The sequence below is a fragment of the Ptychodera flava genome, chromosome 8 (genome assembly GCF_041260155.1).
Source record: "Ptychodera flava strain L36383 chromosome 8, AS_Pfla_20210202, whole genome shotgun sequence".
Classification (NCBI taxonomy): Eukaryota; Metazoa; Hemichordata; class Enteropneusta; family Ptychoderidae; genus Ptychodera; species Ptychodera flava.
In genome coordinates this window covers 43,530,225-43,546,084 of record NC_091935.1, presented here as the reverse complement: position 1 = coordinate 43,546,084, position 15,860 = coordinate 43,530,225, and the positions used below count along the sequence as shown (strand labels likewise).

Below are 15,860 nucleotides of genomic sequence, written 5' to 3'. Positions count from 1 at the left end.
ACAAAAGATGTATAGTTACAGAAGAATTACCAACAGTTTGTAATGGTTCACTTAAAGTGTCAAGATGAACTGCAATATAATGTTATATGCAAGTGCTGCAGCATTTATTTCAATGTCCCCTCCATAAGTTGCGTTACCTGGTTCAGATCTGGACATATACTTCCTATAGTCATCTTGAGTGACAATATGCCATCTTTCATATTCACCTTTAATTGGATCCTCATATCTGTCCCAGTGTTCAATTACATAGTCAACAGTACCTACTCTTATTGCATGATGATGATCTTGTGTCCCATAGAGTCCTAGACTTATAGCACGGAACAAGCAATTACCATCACCTTCGACATTAACCTTTGTGTAACATCTGTGAAGAATCTGCAACTGTCTTTTTCGTTGCATGTACATTTTACTTCTTTCATTTTTGCTTTTATGCTCAGTTTTTTTACTCTCATTGTTGTATTTGTAGTAACGTTGTGTTATGGGTGTGCTTAATATTATAATAAAGTTCTTGCAGTCAATTCAAGCACTTGTGTAGGTAGATAGAAATTAATAATTTGACTGATGTTGCTTATTGTTTCCTTGATTTCTTCTGATCTATGAAAAGTGAAACCTTAAAAGTTGAAGTATTGATGTAAGAATGTGTTTGTTGAGATTGTAGACTATGTATTTATTATTGCTTGTCAATATTGTGCAGTATAAACGTTGAACCCTTTCACTACCAAATTTAGGTCCAACTGTATTGGGGAAGCTGGACCTAGACAGAAAAAAGCAGTTAAAAGGGTTGTCAGATATAAGTAGACAATGATAGAGTGTGGTGTGACTGTTCTTGTTTATTATGAAGTAAATGAATGCAAATTTTCAGAAATTGTTGAGAAATGTCAGTCTTCCTAGTATATTCAGTACGCTGAAGTAATTCTATTTGATTGCAAATAATCTGCCTGTAAACAATACTCTTGTTTCCTATCAGGAAGTAAATGATAGAGCACTAACTTGTGTGCTGTTAAATATTCACGGTATAATTTCACGATGTACACTGAGGAAGACAAAGACACAAATGTACTGCCTTATTTTTTTTCTTCTGCAAGCTAATACTGAATATTATCAATATCAAATCAGTTGTGATCTAAATGCGAAATGAACCACAACAGTGTTTGCTCAAAGTACTAATCAGCAATGTTGTAACCAATGCTTGTTGACAATCAATTTGTGATCTTGAATGCGCCTCTACAGGCAGTCTGTACCTCCTATGGGCAAGTGTGCCTCAACTGGGCAGTCTGTGTCTCTTATAGGCAAATGATGGTGTTGTACCCCTTTGGGCAAGCTATTGTTTGCGCCTCCTATGGGCAAGTTATTATTGCGCTCCTATGGGCAAGTGATTATTGCGCCTCCTATGGGCAAGTGATTATTGCGCCTCCTATGGGCAAGTTATTATTGCGCCTCCTATGGGCAAGTTATTATTGTGCCTCCTATGGGCAAGTTATAGCTGTGCCTCCTATGGGCGAGTGAATTTCACCACATATATGGCCTCCTGGTATAATCTGTTAAAGAAAGAAAAAATCAAAGTAAGACATCCATTGCACCTGTTAAATGTACATATTTGTACCAATGAGAAAAATTGGCAAAAATGATGAATTTGATGTTTTACAACATGTAAAGAACTTATTCCATTTTTTTCATGGAAATTATTGACCAACAAGTTCATCATTGATGACACGACACCATTCCCAAAACGGCAAGTTTGCATGAAATTGGTCCAGGCATGTCAGATATATCTTTGTGAATGGCCAGAAAATGTAACATAATGGCTGCCTGATGGCACTGATAGGATCAAAGAACAAATTGAAATCGGTTTGGGCATGTCTGAAATATCTACCTAGATGCCTGAATGCAACACACAATGAAAAGCTGCATGGACTAACTAAGAATGGCAAAAGTGAATGAACTCACACAAAGAATACGTGGATTTAATTGGACTGTCCTAATAAATGGCCTGTGGTGATGTAATCATCAATAGACCACTTCTGCAAATGAAAAAAACATAACATCAAGGATTAAAATGACCACTGTCATAAATTTTGTTTACTCCATGAAGTGCCATATAATTTACTAGAACAGTGATACAACATTATCGACAGCTCTGTTAACCTTTGTCACACAACTTTCATGTCCAACAATCTCTTCAAGTAGCTATTTTGATGTTTTTGATGTGTGCATGGTGTGTCATTTTATTTTAATGAAATAAAGGGGCAACACACGGATGTTAATCTCTTGAAATTAAGTTTATCTTTTAGGACCCATTTCAACCTCATTAGTTCATTCATAGCGTATACTTTTCATTAATAACAAGTCATTGACAATGACATAGTCCCCACTTGTAATAGGAGTATTAGTCTTGATGGGGCAGGGAAATGTGGTCATTAAGAAGTATAACTGGAGTGTATATGTTCAGATCTATGGGCACGTGGGTTTATGTCATTTCCCAATTTATAACAAGAGGCATGTCTAAGTTATGGTTCGAAATCGGGAAAAAAGATCAGACCTCTAGCTGTATTGGCCAGCCAAGAAATACATATGTGCATAATAAATGAGGTACAAGATGTGACATCTTAAGGTCTTAATATCCTATCAAAATTGAAGCATATAGAACTTGTGGTTACTGAGTTATGTAATATATGTATAATCAAGGTCAAAGGTGATCAAGGTCACGTGACATTTTGAAAAAAAAATTGTATTGCTAATTAATCCCTATATGCCAAAATTCAGACCTCCAGCTCTATTGGCTTGCCAAGAATTAGATATGTGCATAATTAATGAGGTAAAGCCTGTGTTGTCATAAGGTCTCCCATCCTACTGAATATAAAGGACATAGCACTTGTGGTTACTTATTTATTGACATAAACGTATATTTAAGGTAAAAGGTTATCAAGGTCACATGACATTTTGTCAGAAAATTTCTATCCTATCGTTATCCCTATATACCAAAATATCTGACAACCAGCTCTATTGGCTTGCTCAAAATTAGATATGTGCATAATTAATGAGGTACAATATGTGGCGTCATAAGGTGTCCCATCATACCATATATGAAAGGTTTGGCACTTGTGGTTACTGAGTTGTGGACAAATATGTATATTTGAGGTTAAAGGTCACCAAGGTCACATGACATTTTGTCAAAGTGTCTGAGATATCTGCGTGAATGGATGGACTCACGGATGGACATGTCTAAATCTATAAGCCCCCCTGGACTTTATTTGTGGGGACTAAAAACTGTGTCACTGCATCCTTTTTGCAATATGAATACGATGAGAAACTAAATTTTTATTTATCTTGGCCTTATACATGGGAGACTATGGAGAGCTGCCTTATACATGGGAGTCTATGGACTGCCTTATACATGGGAGTCTATGGAGATGTAAACTAAAAAGTCCTCTAACACGGCCAAATTTGATCACATTGTGAAACAAATCGACGTGCATCTGTATGAGGTAGGGTACTATTCTTTTCCAAAGTTTGAAAGAAATTGACCTGGGCATCTCTGAGATATGTGCGTGAATGGACGGACGTACGGACGGACATGACCAAACCTATAAGTCCCCCCGGACGATGTCCATGGCGACTAATAAATGAATTCATGGTTTATCATCACTTTGTCCTATGACATTTCATCACATTAAAATTTTGTCCTCATGATGACTTCATTCAACACTAAAAGCTGGATAAGAAAGGGCACTAAAATTATCTGCATATTACTAAACTTGTGTAATTGGTCTGTAAAGTTGTTCCAAAATTTGCTTCAAACGTTGCACCGACTTCTTAGCTGCGGTGAAAATCACACAGCTTTTATGGACCCTTAATAAACACACACCAGTGAGTAGCCTTTGCAGTGCACTTCACATACACAGAATCATATTGCACTCCTTACCATGCTGCCCTATGTTACATCGTATCACAACCGAGTCAGAGTTGGTATTAAAATTTTGTTGCCTTTCATTGCGTGAAGTTCTCTGGCAAAAACAAACATGATCCACAGGAAAGAGGTGTAAATAGGTAACAAGCTGTACTTTAGAAAATTGTCAAAATTTACAGGATGGAAAATCAGGAAATCTCCACACTACACACACAGACACTAATTGATCAGTTCCTTCCAGCCGACAGGCTTTATTGATCTATCAACAATTACAGTGGTAGCCTACTCACAAAGTCTTGCAAGCAATATTTGTCTGGAATTTTTGAATATGATGAATAAATGTCATTTTTTCATTATACAAGCCTTCCCACCCATGGACTGTTTTCTTCAAAATACTATAAGACACGAGATAGCTAGCCTAGGGTTCAACCCCGGTGCAGGGTATAAAAGACCCCTAACAGTAACACATCGAAAATTCATAATGGCGCTTGAGTGACAACTGGCAACAGCAAGGTAGACCGCTACGTGAAAATCAGCCGAAGCCATTCTCAGACAAACATTGTTGGCATACCATAAACATAGACTGTTTCATCTTAATCACTGCCAGCCATGCAATAAAATATGACTCCATAGTAGTTGACGTACTATATGAAACTAAAAAAGTCTGTAAATGGTCAGACATATTATGGCGATTTCATGAAAATATTACCTGAAACCCTTTCGGAGCACAACAACAGACCCTATACACAAACAATAATAGTAACTATTCATCATTGCTACCAGTGTACCCATGTGATGATGTCCCCGCGATATCTAGAACGATAACTGTAGCCCTATCTAAAATCCCTAACCCTAATCTATGGTTTTGCATCGACGGGTGCCACGACAAAATTAGCCTATTCAGCCTATGACTCTCGTCGATTGTCACAAAACAATCTTTACGTGGACTATTTTTATGAAGTAGTAATAATATTGACACCAGTCAAGTTGTTAATCTTCGTGCAGAACCTCTCTTCAGTTTCGAGGTACACGCTTAGGGATACGCTTTCGGGCCCACGTGGGTTTTGGCCCGGCGACGTTGCAGCGTACACAGAAATCGAGCCAACTGTACAAATCTATGCAATGAAAAAGTCAAGTTCGGAACTACAGCTCCCAGTCGCGATTGAGTCCCAGTCGCGCTCCTTCTCAATGCTTTAGATGCATGTTCCGTATTATTCACTTACTCAATCGTAATCTCAAAGCATCCAAGTCAAATCGTGGTATCGAACAAAGGTGCATACATCAAATCATGACATAAAATCAACACACAAATAATCTGATTTATACTTTGAATTACTTACCGACAGTGCGACACCACACCGACAGTCCACCAAAATCACGCTTCAGAATTTGTACAGCAAAAAGCCGGATAAGCGTACTCACAGCACAGAAAGGCTGTGGAACAAGCGAAGAACTACGTGCTTGTACTTAAAATTCAAGTTATGATACGACGGTGTAACTTGGTTTACGCGACGATGGCGGCGAGACAAAGTGTGCAACTTCAAGCACAGCCGGCCTGGCTCTATATGGGGGCTCTATGCCGCTAGGGTTCGTGGGTAAAACGTATCAGGCATGCCGCTGTCAACATACTTTTTTGAAAAAGATAAATTCATTGCAAAAAAGTGAAAAACAAAACAAAACACATCTACATAACTATGAATGTGTCAAGCGTTTGAACAAATTTAATAAATTAATTCTGTCAATACACACCATTTGAAGAAGCAGTTGTAAAGCGCCCTCAACAGGAGATTTGGTAATGCCTTTTTTTATTTCACTGACAACAAAACCCCAATCAAATTAATTTCAGTTATGCCCATTTACCTAATTATGTATCCATATCATACATTGATTGAACAGGTAATGTCATTGCACTGTTGCAACAGCCTACAAACGTTCACTTCACTCAGACCATTCATTTGTAAGTTATAACAAGTTTTAATAAAATACATAATTATGCAAATGAGGCTTAATTATACAAGCCACACCCACCAAAAACTAATCAGTTCTTGCCATTTGCTAACTGAATCTATGTACCAGATTTGATTCTGATCTGATCAGCCGTTTTTGAGATATCGGACCAACAGACAGACAGACAGACACACAGACAGACAGACAGACACACAGACAGACAGACACACAGACAGACAGACAGACAGACAGACAGACATCGCTGCGACATATGCTCACGTGTGTGAACACGTGAGCAAAAAATTGACCCGAAAATACAAAAATTGAAGATTGCATTAAATTTCAATATATCACACTAAGACAACCCCTAGGAACCTGTATACCAAATATCAAAGGCATCAGACAAGTAGTTTTTGAGAAACACAGTTTTTGACCAAAAATGGCAAAAATTGCACCAAAAATACATAATTGCAGATTTCATCATCTATTCAATATATCATAGTTTATCTGTAGGAACCTGTATACCAAATATCAAAGCTGTCAGACGAGCGATTTTGATGAAATAAAGTTTTGACCAAAAATGACAAAAAAATTCCTTAAGAATACAGATTTGCATATTTCATCACAATTTGAACAAATCTAAGTTGGGTTATCCCAAGAGACATGTACACCAAATAACAAAGCTGTCTGACCAGCAGTTATGAAGAAGATTTTTTTACCAAAAACGCCTTTTTTTGGCACTTATTTGCCTATTTTCAACAATATCAAAAAATTAAAAAACTAGTTTCTCAAAATCATATTTTTCATCTACACAACAAATATCAAATGAGTAAGTACTGCGGTTCTCAAGATATTTGAGTGGACGGACGCCTCACAAACGGACATACATACATACATACATACATACATACATACAGACTGACGACGGACGTTGGATGGATACCCATCCAAATAGCTTTTATAGACTATAGTCTATAGTAGCTAACCAGATATGAACTGAAAATGCTCACGTGTTTCATTATATATTGAAGTTATGTGTAAATTTGAACCTTTGCCACAAGTTTGCAACTTCATTGAAATTATTATGATCAACATAATGAACAATAATCATCGTTGATTAATTCTAAAAGGTCATGAAGTATACAAATATGTCATTTGCTGAAATAAAAATATTAAAGTAATTTGACTGCTCTTATTGTATCACCACTTTATCTAGCAAGTGTAATTACCGTTGGCCAAGTCCTTCAAGCCATATATGCCGAGCTGTGAAAGCTCATTAGATATGCAAATTATAAATTAGCTGACAAGAAAATGTGAAATGACTTTCGCTATTGTTTTGACCTAGAACCTGGTATAATCATCAATGTACATAGCATGTTTTGCCAACTTTGATCAAGTAAATCCCGGTATATCCCTAATAAGCAAAGTTCATTAAATATGTAAATTAGGAATTGGTTTAAGTAAAAATGCTTAATGATTGTCGATAATGTTGTATCATGGTATCTGCAATATGTGTAGCAAATTTTGTCAACTTTGGTCAAGTCAATACAGACATATATCTCTAATTAGGAAAGATTATTAAATATGCAAATTAGGAATTGGCTGAAGAGAAAATGCTTAATGTTTTTCAATAATATTGTATTATAGTGTCTTTAATGTACATAGTAAGTTTCATCAATTTTGATCAAGTCAATTCAGATAAATATCCCTAATTATGAAAATTCATTTAATATTAAAATTAGGTTTTGGCTGAAGTAAAAATGTCTTTTGACTTTCAATAATGTTATATCACAGTATCTTTGATGTATATAGCAAGTTTCAACAACTACAATCAAGTTTATTCAGATATATATCCCTAATTGGGAAAGTTCATTAAATTTGATTACCGTTACGGCTCTAACCTCATGCGCAGTCACATTTGAAAGTCGTAAATTAGTAGAAGAACTTTCCGAATATGCCCAGCATACAGCCGCAACTATCCACTTCGATATGTCGGCAGCAGAGCAATCTGTTTTAGGAGACGGAGGAATAGGTAGAAACAGTCTGGCTTGTAAGCCCAGACGTTGAATATCGACGTCTGGACCTCGGGAAATCATCATCGGAATCAGAATAGTCAGAATGATATAACCCTGATCGATGATAGTAACCGGCCTCTCTCTCTGGTGAACGGAAATCGTGTCTAAAACGCTTAGGTCCCATGTAGATCTCTGGTGCTCGACCTTTGGGTCGAAGGTCGGACGGTCTGGAGAGCTAAATCGAGCCCCATAATCGTCACACCGATAGGGCGATTGATCACGCTCCCTGTAAGTTCTGCAAGGGGAGCGATGACGTCTACCCTCCAAACGCTGAGGCAGAAAATCATTGCGACGTAAGCCTCGGCTGGAGCGAGAGATATAATTCGGACTAGAATGTCGCTTCGGAGATCTTTCGCGGCGTAAGTCCTGTCTAACTTCAACGTTAGGTTTGCCTACACTAGGTACCGTGACCTCTCGGGTTTCCTTGGTACTACTGTCGGACATATCAATCGTTCTCCCTAAACCTGAACCGCTTACCTTATCCGCCTGACCAATCGTCAAGTCTTCCCCATTCCGGGAAGCCGACTGCCGGTAGGAGGGATCAATATTTTCGTTGGTCAGAGTCATAAGGCACTTCACCGTCATCTGAACCAACGATTCTGCGTTCCGAACTTGCTAGCGTAGATGGAGAATTCACCGATCGTTGGCTAGCGAACGCAGTGGGAGAAGAAATATTGTCCCATTCAAAATCAGACCAATTATGACAAATGTCACAAGTATTGGACCGATTACAAGCGCGGCAAGGATGGCACTTGTCGTGCCGATCGAGGTTCGACATTTCATGTCCGCAAACACCCTCGCGTCGGACTTGCAAACTCATGACGTAAATAACGAGAAAGCTGGCCGACGAAACGAAAAGAAAAAACGAGAATGGCGATTGGGAAAAAACGATACGCCTGATAAACCAAAAGGCGGGAAAGGCACCAATCGCCGGGAAAACAATTAAGAACAAAGTCTTCAAAGAAGAACAAAGGCGATGTAAAGAACACAAAAAACGGCACAACAATAGTGAAGATACACTTAGCTGTCTAGTGAGTTCCCGAAAAAAACACCGAAAAGCGATCTAGAGTGGATAAAATCCAAGCGGTAACGAGAGCTTCTTCAATACACGTCCAAGTGTAATGAGCGCAGAGAAAAAACTGGTGTATCGTGGGTAATTATTCATAGACCAAGGGGGTGTTAGGCGAGATTTAAAGATCTTATCTGCGGTTAGAGAGCAGTTAGAGAAGAAGTCCTATAAGTACAAACAGGTAGGTAATTGGTGACAGAAATGCAAATTCGGAATTGGCTGAAGTAAAAATGCTTAATGACTTTCAAAGATGTTGTATCATAGTGGCTTCAATACATGTAGCAAGTTTCATCAACTTTGGTCCAGTCATTTCAAATATATATTCCTAATTAACAAAGTTCATGAAATATGAAAATTAGGAATTGGCTGAAGTTAAGACGCTTAATGACTTTCAATAATGTTAAATAATAGTATCTTTAATATACATACCAAGTTTGGTTAATTTTGATCGAGTCAAATCAGACATATATCCCTAGTTAGGAAAGTTCAATAAATATGCAAATTGGCATTTATCTTTCATGTCACCCCTTAATGGTTCCCACTGCTGATATATCTTGGTGTGATCAACATTTGTAGCAAATCTCATCAAATTGTGTGTAGACGGTTTTAATACATATCCATTTTTTCTAAAATCATTAATTATGCAAATGAGCAAAAAGTATGCAAGCCACACCCACCAAAAACTAATCAGTTCTTGCCATTTGCTAACTGAATATATGTACCAGTTTTGATTCTGATCTGACAAACCATTTTTGAGATATTGGACCAAAAGACAGACAGACACACACACACACACACAGACGGACAGACAGACAGACAGACAGACAGACATTGCTGCGACATATGCTCACATGTGTAAAACAAAAAGGGGTCAGCAATTTCCCATGTCCATCTAACCACTGATCTGTTTGGCTCCATTTTTTGCTCACGTGTTTTCACACGTGAGCATATGTTGCAGCGATGTCTGTCTGTCTGTCTGTCTGTGTGTCTGTGTCTGTCTGTCTGTCTGTCTGCCTGTCTGCCTGCCTGTCTGTCTGTTGGTCCGATATCTCAAAAACGGTTTGTCAGATCAGAATCAAATCTGGTACATATATTCAGTTAGCAAATGGCAAGAACTGATTAGTTTTTGGTGGGTGTAAGCTTGCATACTTTTTACTCATTTGCATAATTAATGATTTTAGAAAAAACGGATATACATTAAAAACGACTACACACAATTTGATGAGATTTGATACAAATGTTGATCACAGCAAGATATATCAGCCGTGGGAACCATTAAGGGGTGACATGAAAGATACATGCCAATTTGCATATTTAATGAACTTTCCTAACTAGGGATATATGTCTGATTTGACTTGATCAAAATTGACCAAACTTGGTATGTATATTAAAGATACTATTATTTAACATTATTGAAAGTCATTAAGTGTTTTAACTTTAGCCAATTCCTACTTTGCACATTTAATGAACTTTGCTAATTAGGTATATATATTTGAATTGACTAGACCAACTTTGATGAAACTTGTTACATGTATTTGGAGCTACTATGATACAACATTTTTGAAAGTCTTTAAGCATTTTTACTTCAGCCAATTCCGAATTTGCATATTTAATGAATTTTCATAATTAGGGATATTTATCTGAATTGACTTGATCAAAATTGATGAAACTTGCTATGTACATTAAAGACACCATAATACAATATTATTGAAAGTCATTAAGCATTTTCTCTTCAGCCAATTCCTAATTTGCATATTTAATGAACTTTCCTAATTAGAGATGTTAGAGTAAACTGAACTTTATCCACAAAGGTCAATTTCTTTGTGATGCAACGGTCAATGATATTATAATTTATGTAAATGATAGTCTCATTATGCATGTATGTGTTATACCAGCTGGGTGCACCGGTGGGGTTTTTCTGTTAGTGTGAGTTCAAGACAAAGCAGACTTGGCAAGTGATGTTCATCCACTGCACGTGTTGGTGACCAATAAAGAAAGTGATTGTACTGAAACAAGCTATCGCTTCCTCTCGCTATATCATTGCACCGTACGGAATGAACTACCGCACCTCAACAGGTTATGGGCCCAGGCCACGGCTGCAATTTGATGGTGACGAGTCGAAGTACGAATTATGGGAGGTGAAGTTCCTTGGTCACATGCGACTGCAAAAATTGGAGAAAGTCATATCCCCCGAAGAAGGCGATGAAAGTGAGCCAGACCCTGAGAAGAATCACGATGCCTACGCTGAACTGATACAGTGCCTCGATGATAAAAGTATATCACTTATTATCAGAGACTCTAAGAATAATGGACGCAAGGCGCTTCAGATTTTACGTAACCATTATCTAGGGCAGAGCAAACCAAGAGTGATAGCACTATATAACGAACTAACTACAATGTCAATGAGAGATGACGAAGACGTGACAGATTATATGATACGGGCAGAAAATGCAGCCACTGCACTTAAAGGCGCAGGAGAAAAGATCAGTGACAGTCTTTTAATTGCCATGACACTAAAGGGACTTCCTTCACGCTTCAGAACCTTTGTTGCCTTCACAACACAAGCCGAGAAGGAACAAACCTTCACAAAGTTCAAGATGGCATTGAAAAGTTATGAAGAAACTGATAAAGGTAGTCAGGTAGCGAAAGGCGGTTCTGGGGACGGTGTTAGTCAACATGGCGTCATGAAGATACACAATCAGAGGGGGACCAGCAACGACAGTAGATACGGTTCAACGAGACGGGTAAGATGTTACAGATGTGGCAAGATTGGACACAAAGCGAACGAGTGCAGACAAGGGCAGAAGTGGTGCGACGTTTGCAGAACCACGACACACATGACGAGAGAATGCCGTAAGACAAGACAGAGACAAGACAGAGACGCGGCAAAGACAAGTAAAGACAAAGACGCGCTAGATGCAGACGAACATTCATTTTGTTTTTCTGTAAGTCATGAGAATTTATGTAATTTTGAAGCTAAGCAGCATAGTTTGTTAGTAGATTGTGGAGCAACTACTCATATAATAAAGGATAAATTCAAATTTGTAAGTTTCGAGACGAATTTCGATAGCAGAAAACACACGATAGAGCTAGCGGACGGTAGCCAGAGTAATGATGTTGTTAAGGGCAGAGGAAATGCGAAAGTTGCTTTGTATGATGTAAATGGTCGATCTCACGATTTTATTTTAGAGAATGCTTTGTATGTACCATCCTATCAACAAGATATTTTTTCTGTTCAAGCTGCAACAAGTACTGGGGCGTCAGTAAGTTTTTACCCCAATGGTGCTCATTTGAAAGCAAAGGGCACTACGTTTGAGGTTGAGAAAAATGGGAGATTGTATTTCTTGAACAAAGTTTCCTGTAAAACCGCATCTAGATCACTGAAAGATTGGCACAAAATAATGGGCCACTGTAACTTTAAAGATATTATCAGTTTAGAGGGTGTATCCAAAGGTTTCATAATAAGCGATAAAGAAAAATTCGATTGTGATACATGTATTCAGGGAAAAATGACTCAAACGTTTAATAGAGTTGCCGATAAACGTGTCACCAAGCCCATGGAGTTTGTACACTGTGATTTAGCAGGGCCAATTGATCCTGTTGCAAGAGATGGTTTCAAATATGCTCTTTGTTTTACCGATGATTACTCGGGTACAGTCTTTGTGTATTTTCTTAAGAATAAGAGTGATACCATTATAGCCACAGAAAGATTTTTGGCTCAGAGTGCACCTTATGGTGTGATTAAGAGGCTGAGAAGTGACAACGGGACTGAATTCACCTCAGACAAATTTAGATCTCTTATGATTAAGAATAAAATTTGTCAGGAGTTTTCAGCACCATATTCACCACACCAAAATGGTACAGTAGAGCGAAGTTGGCGTACACTGTTTGAAATGGGCAGATGTATGTTATTAGAGTCCAAACTTCCCAAGCAGTTCTGGACATATGCAGTAATGGCTGCCGCCTATACCAGAAACAGATGTTATAACCATAGAATAAGAATGACCCCTTTCCAATGTATAACAGGCAAGAAACCTAATTTAAGTAATCTGAATCCATTTGGATCTGTGTGTTATGCATATGTACAAGTTAAGTCAAAACTTGATCCGAGATGTATTAAGGGTACTTTTGTAGGGTATGACAAAGAAAGCCCAGCATACTTAGTGTATTTTAAAGAAAATAATTCTGTAAGAAGAGTAAGATGTGTCAAATTTGTACAAGAGTTAAGTGATAACAAGAATGTGTATGATGATGAAATGATATTCAGGAAAGATGTCACAGATAGCACAGGTACAGAAGTTAAAAACACACATGATGTTGATAAGGCGATTGTACCAGATGATGGTCAAACTTCGGGTTCAAGTAGTAAAGAAAACTTGGACGATGTGACACAAAAGGAAGGAAAGGTTAAGACTAGACCTATAAGAATTACTAGAAGGCCAGAGTATCTCAAAGATTATGTAACAGTAATGGAAGATGATGAGAGATATATTCATTATTGTTACAAAATGTGTCATGTACTCAAACTTATCAGGAAGCTGTTAATTCACCTGATAAACGTAAGTGGGGGAAAGCAATGGATGACGAAATATTAGCACTAAGAGAGAATGATACGTTTGAGTTGGTAAAATTGCCAAAAGACCAAAATGTAGTAGGGGGTAAATGGGTTTATAATATTAAAGTGAATCCAGATGGTACCGAGAAATATAAGGCACGATTTGTTGCTAAGGGCTTTTCTCAGAAACAAGATGTTGATTATCACGAAACATTTGCGCCAACTGCCCAGATGACATCAGTAAGAATGTTAATGCAATTAGCAATGAATGAAGGTCTTACTGTACATCAGATGGATGTTAAGACAGCATATTTACATGCTCCTCTGACTGTGTAATTTATATGGAACAACCAGATGGCTATGTAACTAGAAACAAAGAAGATATGGTCCTTAAACTTAAGAAATCACTGTATGGCTTGAAACAAAGTGGTAGAATGTGGAACCAGATGTTACACACTCATCTGATTAATGAGGGTTTTCAACATTCTTTAGTTGACTACTGTGTGTACACAAAAGAGAGTAATGGCAATAAGATCATCCTAATTATTTGGGTTGATGACATTATTGTAGCAGCCAACAATGATACCGCTTTAGTAGAATGTAAAGCATCATTAAGTCAGAAATTCAATATGAAAGATATGGGAGTTTTATCATGGTTTCTCGCAATTGAATTTGATTGTGGTAAAGATTGTATTGTAATGAAACAGACAAAAAGTGTAAATGACATGTTACAGAGATTTAAAATGAGTGATTGTAAACCCAAAAGTACGCCTTGTGATCCAGGCGCTTGTAAAGCCATGAATGAACCATCACCAGAGTTGGTAGATGGAAGGTTATAGAGAGATAGTTGGTAGTTTGATTTATTTAATGACAACTACAAGACCAGATATTTCGTTCATTGTGACAAAATTATCCCAGTGTATGTCCAGACCGACAGAAATGCATTTGAACATGGCAAAGCATGTGCTGAGATATTTAAAGGGTACTAAACACTTTGGGTTGAAATACTGTAGATCAGATACTGAACCAACTCTAATAGGTTACTGCGATTCAGACTGGCGGGTTCAGATGATAGGAAAAGTATCTCAGGTTATGCATTTTCCTTAAGCAAGGGTGGGCCACTTATCTCATGGAAAAGTAGTAAACAACAGTGTGTTGCTTTATCCACTTGTGAGGCTGAATATATTGCATTAGCCAGTGCTGTCCAAGAAGGAAAATTCTTGAGACAATTATATTCTGACATGCACGGGCACACAGAGAAAACACCTGAAATATTCGTTGACAACCAGAGTGCCATCGCACTTGCTAAAAACCCAGTGTATCGTAAGAGGTCAAAACACATTGACATCAAATACCATTTTCTTAGAGATGAAGTCCACAACAGTCATATTGTACTAACTTACATTGAAAGCGAATGTAATGTGGCTGATGTATTTACCAAACCAGTTTCAAAGAGTAAACTGAATGTGTTAAAGTTAGAAAGTTCAGTTTAAGAGGGGGTGTTAGAGTAAACTGAACTTTATCCACAAAGGTCAATTTCTTTGTGATGCAACGGTCAATGATATTATAATTTATGTAAATGATAGTCTCATTATGCATGTATGTGTTATACCAGCTGGGTGCACCGGTGGGGTTTTTCTGTTAGTGTGAGTTCAAGACAAAGCAGACTTGGCAAGTGATGTTCATCCACTGCACGTGTTGGTGACCAATAAAGAAAGTGATTGTACTGAAACAAGCTATCGCTTCCTCTCGCTATATCATTGCACCGTACGGAATGAACTACCGCACCTCAACAAGAGATATACATCTGAATTGACTTGACCAAAGTAGACAAAACTTGCTACACATATTGCAGATACCATGATACAACATCATTGACAATCATTAAGCATTTTACTTAAGTCAATTCCTAATTTACATATTCAATGAACTTTGCTTATTAGGGATATATACTGGGATTTACTTGATCAAAGTTGGCAAACGATGCTATGTACATTGATGATTATACCTGGCTAAAACAATATCGAAAGTCATTTCACATTTTCATGTCAGCTAATTTATAATTTGCATATCTAATGAATTTTCACAGCTCGGCATATATGGCTTGAAGGACTTGGCCAACGCTAATTACACTTGCTATATAAAGTGGTGATACAATGACAGCAGTCAAAGAACTTTAATATTTTTATTTCAGCTAATTACATATTTGTATACTTCATGACCTTTTAGAATTAATAGGCGGTGATTATTGTTCATTATATTGATCATAATACTTTCAATGAAGTTGCAAACATGTGGCAAAGGTTC

General features: G+C 37.6%; 1 protein-coding gene and 1 long non-coding RNA gene across 7 annotated transcripts in view; both read right to left on the bottom strand.

Moving 5' to 3' along the window:
• LOC139139392 (general transcription factor 3C polypeptide 3-like) overlaps positions 1-15,860 on the bottom strand; it is a 500,706-nt gene that overhangs the window by 419,587 nt on the left and 65,259 nt on the right. The window lies entirely within an intron of this gene.
• On the bottom strand, positions 813-5,902 carry LOC139139390 (uncharacterized). The gene is made up of 3 exons (XR_011553792.1): positions 5,248-5,902; positions 1,948-2,021; positions 813-1,538 (listed from the first exon to the last, which is right to left on the bottom strand). It is a non-coding gene; the product is annotated as an uncharacterized lncRNA (long non-coding RNA).